The following is a 25,138-nucleotide window of genomic DNA, read 5'->3' as shown; positions in this document are numbered from 1 at the left end:
GGGAAAACACTGAAACGTTCAAGCTGTCGTTCCCTGAGACGTCGGTCAAGTCGTACTGCTAAGGCCATAACCTGATCTAGGGATATACCGATAAGATACCAACAGAGCAGGATACCAGCACAGAGTAATAGTCAAACGAGTGTACAGCAATGTTGCTGGACTATATAACATCTACTGTGTTGAATCCTGGGTAATAACCAAGATGACCTTGGTGCATCGATCAACAATTAACATGAGAACAATCCAAGAAAATATGATCGACTAAAGCACATAAAGTTTATAGAACAATATACAAAATTTTATTAGAATAAAAAACACATGAAACAATAAAAGTGGAACAGGGAATGAGTCACTCAATAAAAAGACATCAAAAAACGGTCAGAAACCAGGTATGAATGTTACGAGAGTATATAAATGGTATACGTATTATTGGAGCAGCAAAAGAGAATTGTATATAGTCTCATGCACAGCTGTGTCTGATAGAGCCACAGAAAATTTGTGAAAAGTCAGAAGAACATCCAATGACATCCAACAGATGTATACAATCCAGTACACCTATTGAAAGGTATATGATATAAATTACATATAGGCGTGTAAGCGTGATAGTTATCTGAATGGACATAAAGGGTTAACGAGAACTGCAACCCATGATGTGGATGCTGCAAGATGAACACTGGAATGTCAAATGTATAAAGTGCATGGGCTCAAACAGACAGAAAGCAGACAGATGGAAGTCAATAGCAGCTCTCTACCAAAGAAACAGTGTGAAACATACCGGTGGACATGGTGAAGATATGGACCGAGATGTCTGTACCCATTCCCTGTTCCACTTTTATTGTTTCATGTGTTTTTTATTCGAATAAAATTTTGTATATTGTTCTATAAACTTTATGTGCTTTAGTCGATCATATTTTCTTGGATTGCTCACCTGATCTAGGGAGTCTGAAGAGGGGTAGCTAACAAGCAGATCCTTCAGGGCGTTAGATAGGCCTAACCTAAACTGGCACATTAGGGCAGGGTCATTCCACCGAGAAGCTACACACCACTTTCTAAAGTCAGAACAGTATTCCTCCACCGGTCTCCTACCCTGACGTAAGGTCACCAGCTGACTCTCGGCCAAGGCAGTCCTGTCAGTCTCGTCGTAAATGAGTCCGAGGGCAGAGAAAAACCGATCAACAGAGGAAAGTTCAGGGGCGTCAGGAGCCAAGGAGAAGGCCCACTCTTGGGGCCCCTCCTGGAGACGGGATATAATGATTCCCACCCGCTGGTTCTCGGAACCTGAGGAGTGAGGTTTTAGACGGAAGTAAAGTCTGCAACTCTCCCGAAAGGAGAGAAAAGTCTTACGGTCCCGTGAGAACCGGTCAGGTAACTTGAGGTCAGGTTCTAGAGGTGAGGCGAGGGGTGCTACTATAGCAGCGTCAGGCTGGTTGACCCTCTGAGCCAGGGCCTGGACCTGTAGAGAGAGGCCCTGCATCTGCTGGGTCAGGGTCTCAAGGGGGTCCATGATAGAGTAGGGAAAAAGGGTAGACTAAGTATAGGGCTTGTGATTATGTTATGGCCGGAAGGAGGGGAAAGGGATAAGTGAGCCCTAATCTACCCACCGCCCTGTCCCTGCCTACTTGCAACGACCCGCCCTAGGCGACGGGGTACAACTGGGCGGCGGTCCCTACGCTAACTAAGTGCAAGGGAATACAAACAGGGAACAAGCAAGGGAAGGGGCAGTAGCCCACGGAACACCGTGAGTGGTGAACGAGCCAGTCAGAATCAGGATGTCACGAAGTACACGAACGCAGAGCATGGAGCAGGAAGCAAGCCGGGGTCAGAGCGAAGCAGGATAAGCAGGAGCTGAAGCAAGGCAGTAGCAAGGCAGTAGCAGGCTGAAGCAAGGCAGTAGAAGGGCCAGGAAACCAGGAAGAATCACAAGCAATGAGGAAGAGAAAACGGCAGGTATAAATGGATAGGGGGCGGAGCTAACTCCGACTGACCAGGCCGCGATAGGCTCTCCCACTCCTGAGCCTGCCACCCTGATTGGTGGGAGCCGGAGTCAGTCTAAGAGGTCCGGCCTCAGGTGTCGACTGATTAATCCTGGGAGTATCCACAGAAGTAGTGCCTGGCAGATCCCTTACACAAACAGATAAAAACTTATACTACAAAAAAAGTAAGCGTCGTCGTATACCACAAACGTGTGCACAAAACCAGGTGTGGACTTAGCCTAAATGTGGCGGGCAACACATCCGGCTCTGCATCGTGGCTTCCATTATATACGAATGTAGATGTGACTAGCGCCTCTTGGGAAGGGGAGTGGTGTTATGGGGGAAGGGGAGTGACACCCACAAACTGCACTGAGCAGGGGATATACACCGTGTGAGTTCAGGGCAGATGTAGAATCTTGGGTGAAGGTTGAATGTGGCGGCGCCCCACAGCGCATCACGGTAACGTATGGGCGGAATCCTCTTTCCAGTGTAACATAAAAAGCTTAATCCTCGCATCATAAACATCACTACAACTTTCAAAAAGACTTTATGTCCTCATCATTTTCTTGATCTCTGCTTGCTGTCAGCGAATGGAAACATTCTTGTTTATATTCAGAGGCTGAAAACCTGTACAGTCCTAATAAGTCGTACAGCTCAGGGTTTGTTACATTTTACCTGCACCTGGGGTGTGAATAGAAATAGTAGAAAAGCTCGGAATACGCCGCCCCCATCCCCCACTCAGAGCATACTTTATATCCACCATTACATTTTTAGCTCCATAATTCTGCGCTGATTCATTGTATAATATATCTGTATTGTGGAGCTGGTTTTCTAACTTGATAACTGATATCATTATGTATTCCAGCAGCCACCACTAGGGGGAGCTCACTACATATAGATTTATACAGCTAGTATTGAACTCAATGGGAGCTGCTTAAATCTGTATGCAGTGAGCTCCCCCTATTGGCAGCTGCAGGTACATATTATGACAGGGGGGTTTTCAAACGCACACTTTTCAAACCACGTTATTTCTGCGACGCTCCCACTACCCTCTGATTTTTACGCTGCAAGTAGTGGTCTGCACTTATCCACAAGCCAGGCCCTTTATATCACAAGTTCTGAGGGCTAGGCTAGTGTATATGTGCTGACCTCTACTGGTAGCATAAAAACCGGCGTAGATAGTGCCACTCTCAGTGCCCCTTGTAGATAGTGCCACACACTGCCCATGTAGATAGTGCCACAGTGTCCATTTTAGTTAGTGCCACACACCGCCCCCTGTATATAGTGTCACACACCGCCCCCTGTATATAGTGTCACACACTGTCCCCTGTATATAGTGTCATACACTGCCCCCTGTATATAGTGCCACACACCGCCCCCTGTATATAGTGCCACACACCGCCCCCTGTATATAGTGCCACACACCGCCCCCTGTATATAGTGTCATACACTGCCCCCTGTATATAGTGTCACACACCGCCCCCTGTAGATTGTGCCAGTGCCCCCTGTAGATACAGGGGCGTAGCTAGGGGGGGCAGGCGGGGCATGTGCCCCAGGCGGAACTTAGAGGTGGGCGCCAGCGCCACCTCCTCCTGCACTATAATTGTACCTGTGTCTATAGGACACAGGTACAATTAGAAGCAATGAATAGCCGGGTACGTTCCGTGCCCGGCCATTCAGCTCTTTTGTACCAGTGACGCTTCCGTCGCTGAAAGGCGCTGAGTGACAGGAAAAGTCATCCTGCCCAGCCAATCAGCACCTTTCATAGACGCTGCGTTCAACCCCCTGGTGACCTGCGCAGAAGAGAGCAGGTCTCCATGGCTGCCGGCCGGCGTGGGAGCGGGAATAAGGTGAGTTTGAATAGTTTGTTATTTTATTGTAATAAAAAAGTGTGTGACTTTATCTACAGGGGGGGCTTTATCTACAGGGGGGGCTTTATCTACAGGGGGGGCTTTATCTGCAGGGGGGCTTTATCTACAGGGGGGGCTTTATCTACAGGGGGCTTTATCTACGGGGGGGGGGGCTTTATCTACAGGGGGGCTTTATCTACAGGGGGGGCTTGATCTACGGGGGGCTATATACTGGGGTGGGCTATCTATGGAGTACTATATACAGGGGTGGGCTATATCTGCAGGGGGGCTATATACAGGGGTGGGCTATCTATGGAGCACTATATACAGGGGTGGACTATATGTGGAGCACTATATACAGGGGTGGACTATATCTACAGGGGGGCTATATACAGGGGTGGGCTATCTGTGGAGCACTATATACAGGACTGGATTATTTGTGGAGCACTATATACAGGTGTGGGCTATATCTACAGGGCTCTATATACAGGGGTGGGCTATCTGTGGAGCACTATAGGAGGAGATATTTGTGGGACACTATATACAGGGGCGGGCTATATGGGGGCACTATCTACAGTGGGCACTATGGGGGGCACTATCTAGAGGAGGCACGGTGTGTGTGTGTGTGTGTGTGTGTGTGTGAGACACAGTGTATGGTGTATGGTACGCTATTATAATTAGAGGTGCAGTGCATGGTGCTATTATATTTAGTAGTGTGTGGTATAATGAGAGCTTTATCTTTGTTTATAGGTGTAGAAATGTTGGTAAAGTGAGAAGCTGAAGACATCTGAGCGGCAAACTGCAGAAATGGTCTGTGACCGGGAGAAGTCGTCATAGAGATCTGGACCGGATGGAGAAAAAGAACTAGAATCTAAGACGTCACCGGTGAGTCACTTAATGTAAATTTTTATTCTGCCTCTAATCAGTATTGTAGTCACTGTATGATCTGCAGCGAGACGATGGTGGTATGTTTTTTGTGAAACAGCATCTCCCAGCATATCCTTACCATTGTTCGGGCCATGCTGGGAGCTGTAGTTTTACGCCGTACAAACCTATACGGCAGGGGTTGCACTAAATTGAGCTGTATTTGTGCTGGTGTTGTATTTATGTACTGAGCTTGGTTCTGGTGCTGTATATATGTAATTAGCTTTATTTTGGTGCTGTATCTATATAATGAGCTTGGTTCTAGGGCTGTATATATGTACTGAGCTTGGTTTTGGCACTGTATATGTGTACTGAGCGTTCTGGTGTTGTATATATGTAATGAGCTTGGTTCTGGGGCTGTATATATGTACTGAGCTTGGTTTTGGCACTGTATATGTGTACTGAGCGTTCTGGTGTTGTATATATGTAATGAGCTTGGTTCTGGGGCTGTATATATGTACTGAGCTTGGTTCTGGGGCTGTATATATGTACTGAGCTGGGTTCTGGGGCTGTATATATGTGCTGAGCTGGGTTCTGGGGCTGTATATATGTAATGAGCTTGGTTCTGGGGCTGTATATATGTACTGAGCTTGGTTCTGGGGCTGTATATATGTACTGAGCTTAGTTCTGGGGCTGTATATATGTACTGAGCTGGGTTCTAGGGCTGTATATGTGTACTGAGCTTGGTTTTGGGGCTGTATATGTGTACTGAGCATTCTGGTGTTGTATATATGCAATGAGCTTGGTTCTGGGGCTGTATATATGTACTGAGCTGGGTTCTGGGGCTGTATATATGTAATGAGCTTAGTTCTGGGGCTGTATATATGTACTGAGCTGGGTTCTGGTGCTGTATATATGTACTGAGCTTGTTCTGGTGTTGTGTATATATGTAATGACCTTAGTTCTGGGGCTGTATATATGTACTGAGCTGGGTTCTGGGGCTGTATATATGTAGTGAGCTTAGTTCTGGGGCTGTATATATGTACTGAGCTGGGTTCTGGGGCTGTATATATGTACTGAGCTGGGTTCTGGGGCTGTATATATGTAATGAGCTTAGTTCTGGGGCTGTATATATGTACTGAGCTGGGTTCTGGGGCTGTATATATGTACTGAGCTTGGTTCTGGGGCTGTATATATGTAATGAGCTTGGTTCTGGGGCTGTGTATATGTAATGAGCTTAGTTCTGGGGCTGTATATATGTAATGAGCTTGGTTCTGGGGCTGTATATATGTAATGAGCTTAGTTCTGGGGCTGTATATATGTACTGAGCTGGGTTCTGGGGCTGTATATATGTACTGAGCTTTGTTCTGGTGTTGTATATATGTAATGACCTTAGTTCTGGGGCTGTATATATGTACTGAGCTTGGTTCTGGTGTTGTGTATAGAACTATATTGCTTGTAAAATGTACAAATGTTTTTATGCACGAGTTACATAAAAAGAAATGTGGAAAAGAAATGACACGTCATTGGTAGAGAAAACAAACATGGCGAGGGGGAAGATGTCGGGAAAGAGGTTGGGGGGGGGGGGGGGCGCGAAACTGAATCTTTGCCCCGGGTGCTGGAGAACCTAGCTACACCTTTGTGTAGATAATGCCACACACTGTTCCCTGTAGATAGTGCTACACACTGACCCCTATAGATAGTGCCATACACTACCTGCTATAGATAATGCCACACACTGCCCCTGTAGATTGTGCCACACGCAGTCCCCACGTAGGTAGTGCCAATGTAGATAAATTCCGTTCCCATGTACATAGTGCCACACGCAGCTCTCCCAATTCCCTCCAGTGATGCAGGTCTGGTCTCTTCTGACCACGCCAGCTCGAACGGAACGACGATGCCTGCACCACAAGAATAGCGTAGTATGGCGGGGAAGGGAACTGATGGTTCCCTTGCCTCGCCAGCACTGTCCATTGTAACCACATGGATACAATAGTGAGTGCCATAGTATGTAAGGGCTTTCCGGCCCTGGTTACAGGGGGGGGGGTTCCAGGCTACTGTAAACCCCCCTGCGTTTGGCTCTTCCCATAGAGGCCCCAGAGCAGTTGCCTGTCCTGCCACCATGGTAAGTATGCCACTGACCTGCACTGATACATTGTAGCAAACTATCAGGACTGGAAACAGATCTGGGCTGCTGATGTGTCTACTTCACAGAGAATTGTAGACTGGATACATTGTAGCAATGTCCTGCCATGATACGAGGATACATATGTCGCTATCCTGTGCCGGTCTGTACACAGGTGCGAGCTGTTGGAATTTGGGGGAAAGATGGCGCCATACACTGATAAATGGGATGCATTTTTCAACCGCCATATTTGTGGTGATATTTTCATCATTTTTAGACCCCCCCCCAGAATTGGATTCTCGCTACGTTCTATGGGGACCGCTTATCTCTCCACAGGATTCCTAAAATAATCGCAGCGCATAGTTTCTCCTTCAGGGGTTCAGAGGACAAGTCACAACCCTCATTATCTCCTGTCACTGGGAGGTGACACAGAACGAGCGTCTCTGCGCGGAGGATTTCTCTGGTGTGCTCAGATAAGGCAGGACAGAGATTTACAGAACTCGCTCCATATGTAATATATATATATCAGTATAATGACTTCCCGCAGTCTCACTGTAAACCTCTTCTCAGCATCGCCCTAATATCACCCGCCTGAGGCGAGGAGGAGGCACTGAGGGGGGGCTCTGGTAAGAATATTCAGAGACGAGGTTTCCACGGCTGCACCCCAATAATCTAGGGGCTCCCTGTCTGTACAGATTGTACTGAGAACAGATCCTGACAGACGCGACAAATTCCAGGCGATATCAGCGATCATTGCTGCCCATGTCCCTGCGGGCAGCAGCTGTCAGCAGCCTCTCCACCTCCATAGTCTACATTGTCCATTCGGCGCTATGTGACAGTCCAGTGAACGGCGCCTCCCCTCCCCCGAACCACTAGATTTTCCTCTTCAATACATAATTCCTCATTAGTTCTTGTGTTATCGTCTTCTCTTAATAAAAGTTCTGTTCAGCCATTTCTTACTTATATCTGTTCCTGGGAAAGCTGGGTAAATCCAATACGGCCGTCATTAAGGTTCAGACAGCGGCCGTCACCCGGCTTTACCTGACTAGTTATATAATGAGAAAGCAATGGAGGTAAATCAAGACACACAGCTTAAAGCTGCTGGGAAAATCTGTACTAGGGCCCCCATTAACTGCGTGGGGCCCCCAGTACAGCTGCCCTGTTATGTGGTAGAGGGATCTTTGGGCCTCCTGGCCCCGGCTGCAACCACAACCCCTGCAATGAGGAGTAACATTGAAAAGACTGTAAGTATTTTGTAATCATCTTGTCTTATACTCCAGTCACATCCAGAGCTGCAGGTTTCCTGAGAGCTCTCAGGGGTATTAATGCAGTGACATTGCACCCATTGTGATATAATGTCACATGACTAGGACGTCCAATGGTTGTAGGTCGCTGTGACATTGCGTCCATTGTGATATGTCACGTGACTTGACCAGCCAATGGCTGACGGTTGTAGTGACTTTGCATCCATCGTGATGTCACATGACTCGGTCATCCAACGGCTGAAGGTCAGAGTGACGTTGCATCCTTAGTTACATAATGTCGCATGACTAGGTCGTCCAATGGCTTACAGTCACAGTGACATTGTGTCCATGATATAATGTCATATGACTAGGTCGCCCAACGGCTGAAGGACGCAGTGACATTGAGTCCATAATGATATAATGTCACATGACTAGGTCGCCCAACGGCTGAAGGACTCAGTGACAGTGTCCATAATGAAATAATATCACATGACTAGGTCGCCCAACGGCTGAAGGACGCAGTGACAGTGTCCATAATGAAATAATATCACATGACTAGGTCGCCCAACGGCTGAAGGACGCAGTGACGTTGCGTCCATCGTGATAGAATGTCACATGACTAGGTCAACCAATGGCTGAAGGATACAGTGACATTGTGTCCATAATGATATAATATCACATGACTCGGTCATCCAATGGCTGAAGGTCGCAGTGACGTGCCCTCCATTGTGATATAGTGTCACATGACGAGTTTATCCAATGGCTACAGGGATGTTGCATCCATAGTTATATAACGTCTCATGACTTGGTTGGCTTTAGGCCGCAGTGACGTTACGTCTGTACAGGTTGTTTAAGATGTGGAGGGGTCTGCTTCTTTTTCCCGAAACAGCGCCCCTCCTGTCCATATATGCACGGAGCAGCTGCTGCTGTTGTTGTTTTTATTTTTGATCTGATTTTTTTTATTGTACTATTTTAATGAATGTATCATCCCACTATCTATGTGTTTTAAGACGGTTCGTACGTGATGCTTTCTTATATGGCCAATTATTTCTTAGCTGCTTCCTATAGGCTGGCGCTCTTGTCTATTACTTTTAACTTCTGACGTCATTGGCTGCCACATTTCGGGCGGTTCTACTTTAACTAGTTTTACATAAGTGTATGCACAATAAAGGCGGTGTTCTTCTCCCTGTTTGTATCTATGACCTGAGGAAGAAGCTGGTCCAGCGTTGAAACGCGTAGCCAATAAAGACTATTCTCATTCTATGGCCTTTTATCTGATGACATCAGCGCTGTTAGTGAATTTCCCGTATTTTATCCATTGCTAAATTTTGCAGAAATACTACTGTCCACCGGCAATGGACTAGCTGCAGTTGTCATCTCCATCCACTTAACCCCCCACAACAGTGTTGTGCCTGTAATTTGCACCTCTCCAGGTGAGCATACCTGCTACTTTATCTCCATTGTTTTCAACCTGGGTGACCTACACCATCAGGCGCTGTGCATTTTTTTTTTCCATTTTAAATTTACTCCTGTCTATGGACCACGTCTGGTATCCAACAGAATGTGGCTGAGCTGCAATACCAGACACAACCCATGACCAGGAGTGGCGCTGTTTTTTGTTCTAATCTCTACCGGAGAACAATGGTGTCTGTCCCTGAAATGACAACAGAAATCTCCTTTAAGGTGCTATAGAGGGAGTGTCTCCTGCCTGGCCATTATGGCCTTCAGTACATAAATCTGGATACACACGCCGGTGGAGTGTGTCACGAGCGGCGGGACGTTCCGGAATTTATTCAGAGTATATGATTTCTCCAACCACAGGAACAGGGTCATTAGCCAGGAATGGTAGTCATCCGTCAGCCGCATGTGGTCAGCGGATGTGTCGCCGGCATCTCGCTAATGGGAAGATTGAGCAAAGGGCATGAAAACTCCATAAACCTGCCCGAATGCCTGTTTTATGGACGCGGCAGATTCCAGCATCTTCTACATTTGCCTTGCGGCCTTGGCACCAGGATAGAAGCACAAAGTATATTGTGGCGTCGTGACCGATCGGATTTATAACATAGATCTCACAAATCCCCAATAAATAGAAGCTGTCAGCCCGTCCTCTACATCTAAACTCGAGTCCCTCTGTAAATCCTTTGCGTTACTTATCTTGTTGTGATCCTGAGTTACATGATGTTCTCTTCTCCATTCACACATAAAGCCACACATGCCACCACCAGACTCCCGGAATTAGGAGAAATCTCCCAGATGAGCAGACAAAGCACCCGGGTGCCCCACATCATCTAATCCAGGTGTAGGTAACCTTTTTTGTATGACGTGCTGTTAAAAAAATAAAGTCAATGATAAGGTACCCAGTGTGCCACGCAAACATGAAAGTCATATAATACAAGCTGTTACCACATGTGACATAAACCAATTCATCAGGTAATTAAACTTACATTTCAGTGTGACCCTTGTCCCTGACTTACCGATCTGTAGTGCATACGAGGCTATTGAACACCAGCTCAGGGATGGTGCACCTAGGAGAGACCACGATTACTGTACACCAGCAGAGGGACGGTGCACATAGGAGAGACCACAGCTACTGTACACCAGCAGAGGGACGGTGCACATAGGAGAGGTCATGGCTACTGAACACCGGCTCAGGGACGGTGCACATAGGAGAGACCACGACTACTGAACACCAGCTGAGAGACGGTGCACATAGGAGAGACCACGACTACTGAACACCAGCTGAGGGACAGTGCACATAGGAGAGGCCACGGCTACTGTACACCAGCAGAGGGACGATGCACATAGGAAAGGCTATGGCTACTGAACACCTGCTGAGGGACGGTGCACATAGGAGACCACGGCTACTGAACACCAGCTGAGGGACGGTGCACATAGGAGAGACTTTGGCTACTGAACACCAGCTGAGGGGGTGCACATAGGAGAGACAACGGCTACTGAACACCATCTGCGGGATGATGCACATAGGAGAAACCATGGCTACTGAAGAACTGCTGAGGGACAGTGCACATAGGAGAGACCACGGCTACTGAACACCTGCTGAGGGACGGTGCACAGAGGAGAGACCACAGCTACTGTACACCAGCAGTGGGACGGTGAACATAGGAGAGACCATGGCTACTGAACACCAGCTGAGGGAGTGTACATAGGAGAGACCACGGCTACTGAACACCATCTGAGGGACGATGCACATAGGAGAGACCATGGCTACAGAAGACCTGCTGAGGGACAGTTCACATAGGAGAGACCGAGACCGCGGCTACTGAACACCATCTGAGGGACGATGCACATAGGAGAGACCATGGCTACTGAAGACCTGCTGAGGGACAGTGCACATAAGAGAGACCACGGCTACTGAATAACAGCTGAGGAACGGTGCACATAAGAGAAACTGCAGCTACTGAGTAACAGCTGAGGGACGGTGCACATAGGAGCGACCATGGCTACAGAACACCTGCTGAGGGACAGTGCACATAGGAGAGACCACAGCTACTGAATACCAGCTGGGGGGCTGCACAGAGGAGAGAACGCGGCTACTGAGCACCAGCTTTGAGGCGCTGCACATCGGCTACTAAACCCCAGATTTGGGGGGGTGCACATAGGAGAGACCACGGCAACTGAACACCAGCTCGGGGGGGGGGGGTGTGCACAAAGGAGAGACCGTGGCTACTGAACATCAACTCGGGGGGGGGGGGCTGCACATATGAGAGATCACAGCTACTGAAAACCAGCTTTAAGGGCGTGCACATAGGAGAGAGAGAGCTGCCAACTTTTTCTTTTACGGAGAGGTTACCGAACGCTGTCCTTGTAACGCTGAACACAAGGAAAGAGAGCAGCTCTGCATTGTGTGCATGCCAAGCGTTCAGCAGCAACAAACACAATGAAGCGTCACTCTCTCTCTGTGTTCAGCACCGCCAAGCACACAATGGCGCTGAACACTGGGAGAGGGAAGTGTGCTAGCAAACCATGCCACATGTGGCAGTTGTGGCACTGGTGTCACAGGTTGATGACCCCTGATCTAACATATACCCGCCTCTCCCCGTTCCTGCAGTCCTCACTTCTGGGCCGCACAGGGATGGGGAGAGGGGGCTGCACATCTGGTCTGGCGTCTGCATTGATTAAAGAGTCTCTGTCACCACATTATAAGTGGCCTATCTTGTACATGATGTGATCGGCGCTGTAATGTAGATTACTGTGTTTTTTTTTATTTAGAAAAACAATATTTTTTTACGGAGTTATGACCTATATTAGCTTTATGCTAATGAGTTTCTCAATGGACAACTGGGCGTGTTTTACTTTTTGGCCAAGTGGGCGTTGTGGAGAGAAGTGTATGACGCTGACCAATCAGTGACCAATCAGCGTCATACACTCCTCTCCATTCATTTACACAGCACATAGTGATCTAGCTATATCGCTATGTGCAGCCACATAAACACACTATAACATTACTGGAGTGTCCTGACAGTGAATATACATCACCTCCAGCCAGGACGTCATGTGTATTTAGAATCCTGACACTTCTGTAGCGTCTCTGTGAGATTTACAGCAAGGCAAGCGTAATCTCGCGTAATTAGGATGTAACCTGTCATTTCAAACGAGATTACGCTTGCCTTGCTGTAAATATCACAGAGACGCTACAGAAGTGACAGGATTCTGAATACACATCACGTCCTGGCTGGAGGTAATGTATATTCATTGTCAGGACACTCCAGTAACGTTATAGTGTGTGTATGTGGCTGCACATAGCGATATAGCTATACCACTATGTGCTGTGTAAATCAATGCGGAGAAGTGTATGACGCTGATTGGTCACTGATTGGTCAGCATCATACACTTCTCTCCACAACGCCCACTTGGCCAAAAAGTAAAACACGCCCAGTTGTCCATTAAGAAACTCATTAGCATAAAGCTAAAATAGGTCATAACTCCGTCAAAACTGAATAAAAAAACACTGCTGTGATCTACATTACAGCGCCGATCACATCATGTACAAGATAGGCCATTTATAATGTGGTGGCAGAGACTTTTTAAGGGGGTCTGGCCTGGTGTCTGTATTAGTTTAGGGGGGTCTGGTCTGGGGTTTGTTTTAGTTAAGGGGTCTGTATTAGTTTAGAGGTCTGGTCTGGTGTTTGTATTAGTTTAGGGGTCTGGTCTTTGTATTAGTTTAGGGGTCTAGTCTGGGGTCTGTATTAGTTTAGGGGTCTGGTCTGGGGTCTGTATTAGTTTAGGGGTCTGGTCGAGGTCTGTATTAGTTTAGGGGTCTGGGGTCTGTATTGGTTTAGGGGTCTGGTCTGGGGTCTGCATTAGTTTAGGGGTCTAGTCTGGGATCTGTATTGGTTTAGGGGTCTGGGGTCTGTATTTGTTTAGGGGTCTGGTTTGGGGTCTGTATTAGTTTAGGGGTCCGGTCTGGGGTCTGTATTAGTTTATGGGTCTGGTCTGGGGTCTGTATTGGTTTAGGGGTCTGGTGTTTGTATTAGTTTAGGGGTCTTGTCTGGGGTCTGTATTGGTTTAGGGGTCTGGTCTGGGGTCTGTATTGGTTTAGAGGTCTGGTCTGGGGTCTGTATTAGTTTAGGGGTCCGGTCTGGGGTCTGTATTAGTTTAGGGGTCTTGTCTGGGGTCTGTATTAGTTTATGGGTCTGGTCTGGGGTCTGTATTAGTTTATGGGTCTGGTCTGGGGTCTGTATTGGTTTAGGGGTCTGGTGTTTGTATTAGTTTAGGGGTCTTGTCTGGGGTCTGTATTGGTTTAGGGGTCTGGTCTGGGGTCTGTATTGGTTTAGAGGTCTGGTCTGGGGTCTGTATTAGTTTAGGGGTCCGGTCTGGGGTCTGTATTAGTTTAGGGGTCTGGTCTGGGGTCTGTATTAGTTTAGGGGTCTGGTCTGGCGTTTGTATTAGTTTAGGTGTCTGGTCTGGTGTTTCTATTAGTTTAGGGGTCTGGTCTGGGGTCTGTATTAGTTTAGGGGTCTGGTCTGGGGTCTGTATTAGTTTAGGGGTCTGGTCTGGGGTCTGTATTAGTTTAGGGGTCTGGGGTCTGTATTAGTTTAGGGGTCTGGTCTGGGGTCTGTATTAGTTTAGGGGTCTGGTCTGGGGTCTGTATTAGTTTAGGGGTCTGGTCTGGGGTCTGTATTAGTTTAGGGGTCTGGTCTGGGGTCTGTATTAGTTTAGGGGTCTGGTCTGGGGTCTGTATTTATTTAAGTGATCTGATCTGGGGTCTGTATGAGTTTAGGGGGTCTTGGGTTTGTATTCATGGTCATATGCGCTAGTTGTGATTTAAATGCGGTAGTTTACGGATGTGTTCTATATAAATGAACGGGGCATTTGGAGAAACATTTTGCGGGGCGCTGCTTCACTCCACACTCTTCAGAATCTCTTTGATGTCCCTTCTCAAAAGTTGGCAAGTTTCTTGCTAGCAGTGCATTGTGGGAGGTCAGATGGCACAGTTAGAGCTTAGCTGTACGGTCACAAAACTGACAAAGGGGAGGGGCTAAACCGCTGTCGGTTTCCAATGGCAACTAGCAGAATTTTAAAAGCAGCTCTGGATGTGAATGGAGAGAAAGACAAAATAAATAAAAGCCTCAACTTTTTACGTAGAGTTAAATTGAGAAATTCTGTTAAAAACAGAATTACAAGTGAGAAAAAGGGAAAGCTGGGTGACTACCAATATCGGTGCTATTACAGCTCACACAGCGGTTGTCACCCAGCTTTCTGGACTCCTGAATGTCAAATCTTCTTAGTTATCAAGATGTATCACTATATGACTAGGAATAGTTGCCACTCAGGAGTTCAGGAAAGCTGGGTTGGACGTGTAACAGCAGCTTTATATGGGTTATCACTCAGCTTTCCCATGTCATTGAGCCATGAGAAGATAGAGTCGATATCAGTAGATTTAATGATATAGTAAATATATTTTTAGATCTGAGTTGATGAATCAGCTGTAAATAGCAAGAGATGTAAAGTGGCCGCAGGGCAATCAGTGTCGGGAATCTCCGCTGCCTGACTCATCTCCAGGATCTACAAATATAACTCATCTATATTACACAAGTATCTAGATGGTCGAGCGCGCACCGAGCTGAAACGTCGTAAAAATATATAGAATAAAACGTACAAAGCTATCTGGAGAAAAAACTGCAGAATCAGCAGAACAGGACTAGACGCTGAATGTTTCTGTGAACTTAGTACAGGTCACACTGGACGGCTGCAACTACAGCGCCTGAATGAGGTCTCTTCTCGGTCACTGTACATCACATTTATACAATTATAGAACATGGGGAAAGGATTCTCGGCAGTAAGAGCAGTAAAGATGCTGAAGATTTATCGAGATTTACCATTCCATTAGACACCAGGGATTTATGATAGAACAGGATGCGAGAATGACCTGAAGAATGAGAGTGAATGATAATGCAAGTTAATAAAACAAATAATTTATAAGAGCTCAGTACAGGTCACTCTGGCCGGCCACGACTACAGCGCCAGAATGCCAATAAATGCAGTAGTTAATGTCCTGGTCAATTACAGTATGATAGTAGGACAGGCCAAGGTGTCTTTTCAGTTACTGCATATCACATTTAAACAATTATAGAATATAGGGAAAAGGATTCTCGGCAGTAAGAGCAGTAAAGGTGTGGAAGAACTATCGAGAATTACCATTCCTAAAGACATCAGGGATTCGTGAGAGAACAGGATGTGAGAATGACCTGAGGATGAAAGGAAATGTTAATTTATTTTATAAGATAATTAATTTATAAGAGCTTATCAAACTGGGTGATGGCAACTACAGCGCCAGAGCGACGATACATTTTTTAAGAATTGTCAGTTATGCTATGATGTAGGATCGGCTGAGATTTATTCTCTGTGACTGCACTAAATTTTTTAATTATAAAGGAAATTGAAAGGATTCTCAGCAGTAAGAGCAGTACAGATGTGGAAGAACTATCTAGAATTAACATCATTCTTTCATGTGTGAAGGTTCTGGAGGATGAGAGTGAATGTAGCTATATTTTATTAGATATTTAATTTCTGACAGCTTAAAACAGGTCACGTAATATTTATACAATTTTAGATGCTCGTAGAAAGAATTCTCGATAGGTAGAGCAGTAACAACTAAAAAAAAAAAAAAAGACCATTAGATTCAGTAATAAATGTACTGATCAACTTTAGTAAATCAGTAAGACACACCAATATGTTTAATCTGTCCAAACAGTTATAGGGGAAGGTGAAAGAGTTCTCAACACTAAAAGCAGTAAAAATGTGAAGTAACAACAAAGAATTAACGTTTCTAGGGACATTAGATTTTCATAAAAGTAGAAGATGAAGCCATGAACTGGTGGATGCGGGAAGAACACGCAATCAGTTAATGTTAAACAACTACTGACAAAAGGGTTCTCACCAGTTAGAGCAGTAAAGATGCCAACCAGCAATGAGGGAGAGAGCAGATGTAGTTTAGTTCTATTTTGGCTGTGGCATCCTGAGAATGTTTCGTCCTTGCATCACACCTATCTGTAACACAATGTGTGGACTGAGGGATTCAATCGTCCCATGACCTTGAGTCATAAAGGGATTCAGAATAGCCTGGAAAAAGTCAGGGCAGAGGTATTTGGGGACCCTTCTGGGTGGTGTCGTCTGGTATTTTATATGCACGCCCAGATATACTCCTCCACCCACACTTGGTTTGTTCACACTGCATCTCAGGGCAGGAAATTCAACGCAGGATATTTAACCTGCAAATCAAACGGTTTATAAACACATCAGAAGATTCCGGGATTTATCTGTCGCTCTTCACAGAGAACAGAACAGGGTTTATTCCGAGTCATCTAAAATAAGGAGACCAAGTGCTGGGAAGAGTGAGACGAGGGAGGCTTCAAATAGAATACTACTGCTAACAAAACCTCACAATATAAATCTACATAAGATGTTGAGTAAATTTACAAATACTTCACTTTACGATTTTGGTACCGAGTATGCGTTATTTCACTTTTTTTCCCACTTACAACCAGAGCTGCTTTTATATTTCATCTTGTTGCCCTTGGAAACAGACAGCAGTTCCACTGTCGGACATGTGACCTGACAGCTAAGCTCGCACAGGGTTAGGCCCCATGCACACGACCGTATTTTTCATCCGTAATTACGGACCCATTCATTTCTATGGGCTACGGACACCTTTCCGTAATTTAACGGACGGGTGTCCGTTCCGTAGAAATGATCCGTAAAATATAGAACATGTCCTATTCTTGTCCGTAATTACGGCACAGACTCCCCGTAGAAGTCTACGGGAGCTTCCGTAATTACGGATAGCTACGGATGTGCACCCATAGCTGTCTGTAATTACGGAAGCGTTGCTGGGCGAGGCCGAGTTTGCAGATGTTGCACATCATTTTTGGTTTTATTCTTTTTGCGGATCCGTAAATACGGATGCAGTACTGAGCGTATTTGCGGACAAAGTCCTGTAAATGCCGATGACTTACCGTATAGTAAAAACAAAATATGGTCGTGCGCAAGAGGCCTAACTGTAATCTGAGCTCCCACAATGCACTGCCCTCTTGAAACTGGAAACCCGGAAAACATTCATGTAATTCAGAATCAGTACAAGTTTTTAAGTGGCATTGCAAAAGTACCGAAACTTCCCATGAGGGAGGGGAAGGCCCTCCTTTCAGGACTCCCCTCTACTAGAATGGCTTACGTATCAAGCTTACCTACACTGGGGGGGGGGGGGGGGGGCTACCCTACAGATTTGTTGGAACAATTGGTGGTGGTGTGAGGGCTTAAGAGATGTGCTGCTCAGCCTGATGATACACAAGCCCCAGTGATTTCCCGAAATAACAAAGACTTCAGAGACATCCCTTTTCAGAACGGAGCTACGGCTGCCATGAGCTGATTGTCATGGTCAGCCAAGTGGTTTTCCTGCAGTGGCCACTACAGGGAAAATGTAGTATTACATGTCGGCCATTCAGGGAGTATTTCTTACAGAGCGGTTATGCTCCATTCTAGGTCATAGAGTGGGGGTCTAGAGCAGGGGACACCCCCTCTATGTTGTCCATAAGGACATGGGTTGTCTTCACGAGACCACCCCTTTGAGGTCATGTAAAAGTTTCAAAGTAAATTACAGCAAATTCATGGCAATATCTGTCTGCGCTACATGTGGATTTGGCTGCGGATTTCACCCTTTGCATTGCTATGGGTGAAATCTGTGGCGAAAATGTCAAAGAAATTCCCAACATAAAGGACATGGTGTAGATATGAAAACCTGCGTCACGCTCTCCGACCCGCGAGGATTATCTATACAACTTGGGTGTGGGGTTTTGCAAAACACCATTGACTTGCATTGCGCACAAATGCGCCACGTGAGAATATGGACTAACGGAGTTTACCGGTTTTATGTAGATGAAGCGTAATCATTGCATAATGAGAAGTTCTGTCACTTTGTAATAGACTTTGGCCCACATGTACAAATACTTGCGTTTCATGCGCCAATCTTAGTGAGTAGCCGGTGACATTAATATGCGATTCATTTATTGCCCGCTATCTTCTGCTGTTCTACGGCGACTCTGAGCGGTCATAGACTTTCCCTAAAATGTACTCGTAAAATGTGAAAAATCTGTGGTTCCGCCATGGCGCCACCCCTTAAACCACGCCTTTTTGGTAAATACCAGCCGCGGTGTAAAAGTGCTACAAGTCACTGCAAAAAGCTGTTTGCCTCAATTTGATACTCTTTTTTCGTCACAATAGCCAAAAAACACATAATGAATGAGAGCCTCTGTATTTCAATTCCTCGCTGTTTTCAATATTTCTGCTTGCTGTCAGTGAATGGGAACAATCTTGTTTACATCCAGAGGCGAAAAACCTGTATAGACCTAATACCCCTCTCAGCTGAGGGATTGTTACAATTGTATCCAGTCTTGACAATCCTTACCCTACACAACATTCCACCTGCACTGATACATTGTAACAAACAGGACAGTAAGGCTGGGTTCACACGTGGCGGAATTTCACTTGAATTCCGCTGCGGACACTCCGCAGCGTTAATCCGCAGCGGAGCCGTTTCTCCATTGACTTCCACTTCTATTTAGAAGTGTTTGTTTAGACGATGCGTAAAATTCCGCTGTGGAGCATAGGCTGCGGTGCGGAATTTGGTGTCCGCAGCATACAATGGATGTTGCGGAGTTGTGGCTTCAATGGAGATTCTAATTTCCGCAATGAAGTCCGCAGCTGTCATGCACATGTTATGTGTGCTGCGGATGCGTCTTGCTTTTTTGACATGACATTTCTTCATTCTGGCTGGACCTATGTATTTCTAGGTCTACAGCCAGACTGAGGAAGTCAATGGGGCTCCCGTAATGACGGGAGCGTTGCTAGGAGACGTCTGTAAATAGTCACTGTCCAGGGTGCTGAAAGAGTTAAGCGATCGGCAGTAACTGTTTCTGCACCCGGGACAGTGACTACCGATCCCAATATACAGCTACCTGTAAAAAAATAGAAGTTCATACTTACCGAGAACTCCCTGCTTCTGTCTCCAGTCCGGCTTCCCAGGATGACGTTTCAGTCTAAGTGACGGCTGCAGCCAATCACAGGCTAATAACAGGCTGCAGCGGTCACATGGACTGGCGCGTCATCCAGGGAGGTCGGGCTGGATGCCGAAAGAGGGACGCGTCACCAAGACAACGGCCGGTAAGTATGAATTTCATTTACTTTCACTAGGGAAAGTGCTGTCCCTTCTCTCTATCCTGCACTGATAGAGAGAAGGGAAGCACTTTTACCGCAGTCCGCAGCAGCTAGTCCGCATCAATTTACTGCACATTTTGGGCAGAACCGCCGCAGAATCTGCAACGCAGATTCTGTGCGGCATTGATGCGGACAGTTGCGGAGGAAATCCGCCACGTGTGGCCATGCCCTAAAGGGTTTTGTGCTCTCTGCGGCAGCCAGTGATTGGTTGCTGTGGTCACATGTTGTAGATGACATGTGATTGAGTTGAGGCTATAAACAAGGCTTGTGGGGATGACACTACTGGTGGAGCAGGATGGGGACCAGTCCTAGGGTCTGGTGGAGCTCGGGGACCACTCTCCAGCTGAACATTATGTCTACTCCTGGCTCAAAGACTAAATCTGAAATCCTAATTCATATCTGACCGGATTTGTTATTATGTACAGATAAATTATAACGAGACAGGGGTCTGCAATGGAGATGACGGGATACAAGGTCTATGTGATACATCTAGATCTCCATCTCTGGGCTCAGTCCTTATTTTCTGCTCCTCCAGAATGTCCCGGGGGAAGGGTCTTGGAATTAGATCTTGAAACCAGTAATTACCCAGGACCACCCATCAATCACACGTCCCCCCATTACAGCCCAGACCCGCACAATGATAAATACTCTTCCATATTTAGAGACTCATTAAGGTTAGGTCTGTATTACAGCCGGCAATGAGGGAGTAGTATCACCATCATCCTCTTCAGGAAGATCCACATTATGTTTCCTTATATTAAGTGAGTGAGAATTCTAAACAGAAGCAGCGAGAAGGAAGGAGACATCTCCACCCGGACTCTACACCAAGGCTCCGGACAGAGTGCCACTAATTGTTATATTAGGGTCTATAATGAAACCCAAAAAAGGGAAGCAACTTTGAAAATCGTCTTGATAAAGATTCTCCTACCGTTTTATGTATACAGCTCCTATGCAGACCTATCTGTTCCTTCCAACTATCTCCTCTTCTACTGTCTGCAAGATATCAAAAGGAGGGAAGCATTCAATATCCAATATGTTAGATGGGACCCCAGTGTGTCATTATCCTGTACCCCAAGTGTCAATGTGTCATTATCCTGTACCCCAAGTGTCAGTTTCATTATGGTGTACCCCAAGTGTCAGTGTGTCATTATCCTGTACCCCAAGTGTCAGTGTCATTATCCTGTACCCCAAGTGTCAGTGTCATTATCCTGTACCCCAAGTGTCAGTGTCATTATCCTGTACCCCAAGTGTCAGTGTATCATTATCCTGTAGCCCAAGTGTCAGCGTATCATTATCCTGCACCCCAAGTGTCAGTGTATCATTATCCTGCACCCCAAGTGTCAGTGTATCATTATCCTGTAGCCCAAGTATCAGTGTATCATTATCCTGCACCCCAAGTGTCAGTGTATCATTATCCTGTAGCCCAAGTGTCAGTGTATCATTATCCTGCACCCCAAGTATCAGTGTGTCATTATCCTGTACCCCAAGTGTCAGTGTATCATTATCCTGCACCCCAAGTGTCAGTGTATCATTATCCTGTAGCCCAAGTGTCAGTGTATCATTATCCTGCACCCCAAGTATCAGTGTGTCATTATCCTGCAGCCCAAGTGTCAGTGTATCATTATCCTGTAGTCCAAGTGTTAGTGTGTCATTATCCTGTAGCCCAAGTGTCAGTGTCAATATCCTGTACCCCAAGTGTCAGCGTATAATTATCCTGTACCCCAAGTATCAGTATGTCATTATCCTGTAGCCCAAGTGTCAGTGTATCATGAGCCTGTACCCCAAGTGTCAGTGTATCATTATCCTGTACCCCAAGTGTCAGTGTATCATTATCCAGTACCCTAAGTGTCAGTGTATCATAATCCTGTACCCCAAGTGTCAGTGTGTCATTATCCTGTACCCCAAGTGTCAGTGTATCATTATCCTGTACCCCAAGTGTCAGTGTATCATTATCCAGTACCCTAAGTGTCAATGTGTCATTATCCAGTACCCCAAGTGTCAGTGTGTCATGATCCTGTATCCCAAGTGTCAGTGTCATTATCCTGTACCCCAAGTGTCAGTGTCATTATCCTGTACCCCAAGTGTCAGTGTCATTATCCTGTACCCCAAGTGTCAGTGTGTAATTATCCTGTACCCCAAGTGTCAGTGTCATTATCCTGTATCCCAAGTGTCAGTGTGTCATTATCCTGTACCCCAAGTGTCAGTGTATTATTATCCTGTACCCCGAGTGGATACAGGATAATGACCGGCCTCCATCCGGACTCTTTGCCGGAGCATAGAATTTTGTAATGGAAAATTTTTGATCTTGTAGGTTTTGTGATAGACGTCCTATAAAAGAAAGAGAAAAAATGAAAGATGAGAAAACAAGTCAATGACGAACATAAACCGTGTGACATAAGAGATCAGAAAAGATGAGGTGAAGGGTCAATGTGAGAGTCCGGAGAAAACAGAAGAGAAACGGAAAGATAATAGTAACTGAAGAAACTGAACAGCAACATGATATAGAAAGAACAAGAAAAGGGAGATAAAAGTACAGAACATCATATGTATTATATCATAATGTCTACAGAAGAAATATCTCTTCAGCTCTACAGAGGGCAGTAGTTATATTCTAGTATATAGGAGCAGTATTATAGTAGTTATATTCTTGTATATAGGAGCAGTATTATAGTAGTTATATTCTTGTATATAGGAGCAGTATTATAGTAGTTATATTCTTGTATATAGGGGCAGTATTATAGTAGTTATATTCCTGTATATAGGGGGCAGTATTATAGTAGTTATATTCTAGTATATAGGAGCAGTATTATAGTAGTTATATTCTTGTATATATAGGAGCAGTATTATAGTAGTTATATTCTTATATATAGGAGCAGTATTATAGTAGTTATATTCTTATATATAGGAGCAGTATTATAGTAGTTATATTCTTGTATATAGGAGCAGTATTATAGTAGTTATATTCTTGTATATAGGGGGCAGTATTATAGTAGTTATATTCTTGTATATAGGGGGCAGTATTATAGTAGTTATATTCTTGTATATAGGGGCAGTATTATAGTAGTTATATTCTTGTATATAGGGTCAGTATTATAGTAGTTATATTCTAGTATATAGGAGCAGTATTATAGTAGTTATATTCTTGTATATAGGAGAAGTATTATAGTAGTTATATTCTTGTATATAGGGGGCAGTATTATAGTAGTTATATTCTTGTATATAGGGGGCAGTATTATAGTAGTTATATACTTGTATATAGGGCAGTATTATAGTAGTTATATTCTTGTATATAGGGGCAGTATTATAGTATGGTAGTTATATTCTTGTATATAGGGGGCAGTATTATAGTAGTTATATTCTTGTATATAGGGGTAGTATTATAGTAGTTATATTCTTGTATATAGGGGGCAGTATTATAGTAGTTATATTCCTGTATATAGGAGCAGTATTATAGTAGTTATATTCTAGTATATAGGAGCAGTATTATAGTAGTTATATTCTTGTATATAGGAGAAGTATTATAGTAGTTATATTCTTGTATATAGGGGGCAGTATTATAGTCGTTATATTCTTGTATATAGGGGGCAGTATTATAGTAGTTATATACTTGTATATAGGGCAGTATTATAGTAGTTATATTCTTGTATATAGGGGCAGTATTATAGTACGGTAGTTATATTCTTGTATATAGGGGGCAGTATTATAGTAGTTATATTCTTGTATATAGGGGGCAGTATTATAGTAGTTATATTCTTGTATATAGGAGCAGTATTATAGTAGTTATATTCTTGTATATAGGAGCAGTATTATAGTAGTTATATTCTTGTATATAGGGGCAGTATTATAGTAGTTATATTCTTGTATATAGGAGAAGTATTATAGTAGTTATATTCTTGTATATAGGGGCCGTATTATAGTAGTTATATTCTTGTATATAGGGGGCAGTATTATAGTAGTTATATTCTTGTATATAGGGGGCAGTATTATAGTAGTTATATTCTTGTATATAGGAGCAGTATTATAGTAGTTATATTCTTGTATATAGGAGCAGTATTATAGTAGTTATATTCTTGTATATAGGAGCAGTATTATAGTAGTTATATTCTTGTATATAGGAGAAGTATTATAGTAGTTATATTCTTGTATATAGGGGGCAGTATTATAGTAGTTATATTCTTGTATATAGGGGGCAGTATTATAGTAGTTATATACTTGTATATAGGGCAGTATTATAGTAGTTATATTCTTGTATATAGGGGCAGTATTATAGTACGGTAGTTATATTCTTGTATATAGGGGGCAGTATTATAGTAGTTATATTCTTGTATATAGGGGTAGTATTATAGTAGTTATATTCTTGTATATAGGGGGCAGTATTATAGTAGTTATATTCCTGTATATAGGAGCAGTATTATAGTAGTTATATTCTAGTATATAGGAGCAGTATTATAGTAGTTATATTCTTGTATATAGGAGAAGTATTATAGTAGTTATATTCTTGTATATAGGGGGCAGTATTATAGTAGTTATATTCTTGTATATAGGGGGCAGTATTATAGTAGTTATATACTTGTATATAGGGCAGTATTATAGTAGTTATATTCTTGTATATAGGGGCAGTATTATAGTACGGTAGTTATATTCTTGTATATAGGGGGCAGTATTATAGTAGTTATATTCTTGTATATAGGGGGCAGTATTATAGTAGTTATATTCTTGTATATAGGAGCAGTATTATAGTAGTTATATTCTTGTATATAGGAGCAGTATTATAGTAGTTATATTCTTGTATATAGGGGCAGTATTATAGTAGTTATATTCTTGTATATAGGAGAAGTATTATAGTAGTTATATTCTTGTATATAGGGGCCGTATTATAGTAGTTATATTCTTGTATATAGGGGGCAGTATTATAGTAGTTATATTCTTGTATATAGGGGGCAGTATTATAGTAGTTATATTCTTGTATATAGGAGCAGTATTATAGTAGTTATATTCTTGTATATAGGAGCAGTATTATAGTAGTTATATTCTTGTATATAGGAGCAGTATTATAGTAGTTATATTCTTGTATATAGGGGGCAGTATTATAGCAGTTATATTCTTGTATATAGGAACAGTATTATAGTAGTTATATTCTTGTAGATAGGGGCAGTATTATAGTAGTTATATTCTTGTATATAGGGAGCAGTATTATAGTAGTTATATTCTTGTATATAGGGGCAGTATTATAGTAGTTATATTCTTGTATATAGAGGCAATATTATAGTAGTTATATTCTTGTATATAGGGGGCAGTATTATAGTAGTTATATTCTTGTATATAGGGGGCAGTATTATAGTAGTTATATTC

The 25,138-nt window shown here is 44.1% G+C and overlaps 1 protein-coding gene across 3 annotated transcripts in view; it reads right to left on the bottom strand.

The window, feature by feature from the left end:
• Positions 1-25,138, bottom strand: part of NOS3 (nitric oxide synthase 3) — a 148,948-nt gene that overhangs the window by 107,256 nt on the left and 16,554 nt on the right. For 2 of the 3 annotated variants that reach the window (XM_075827823.1, XM_075827822.1), the window contains exons 3-4: positions 21,979-22,114; positions 20,715-20,779 (exon numbers count right to left, since the gene is read on the bottom strand). The gene's annotated coding sequence lies outside the window, so the exon portion shown is untranslated. The remainder of the gene's footprint in view (positions 1-20,714; positions 20,780-21,978; positions 22,115-25,138) is intronic. The other variant, XM_075827824.1, reaches the window with a different exon arrangement.

The sequence above is a fragment of the Rhinoderma darwinii genome, chromosome 5 (genome assembly GCF_050947455.1).
Source record: "Rhinoderma darwinii isolate aRhiDar2 chromosome 5, aRhiDar2.hap1, whole genome shotgun sequence".
NCBI lineage: Eukaryota > Metazoa > Chordata > Amphibia > Anura > Rhinodermatidae > Rhinoderma > Rhinoderma darwinii.
Note: the sequence above shows the minus strand (reverse complement) of the source record. Positions and strands in the feature narration are given on the sequence as shown.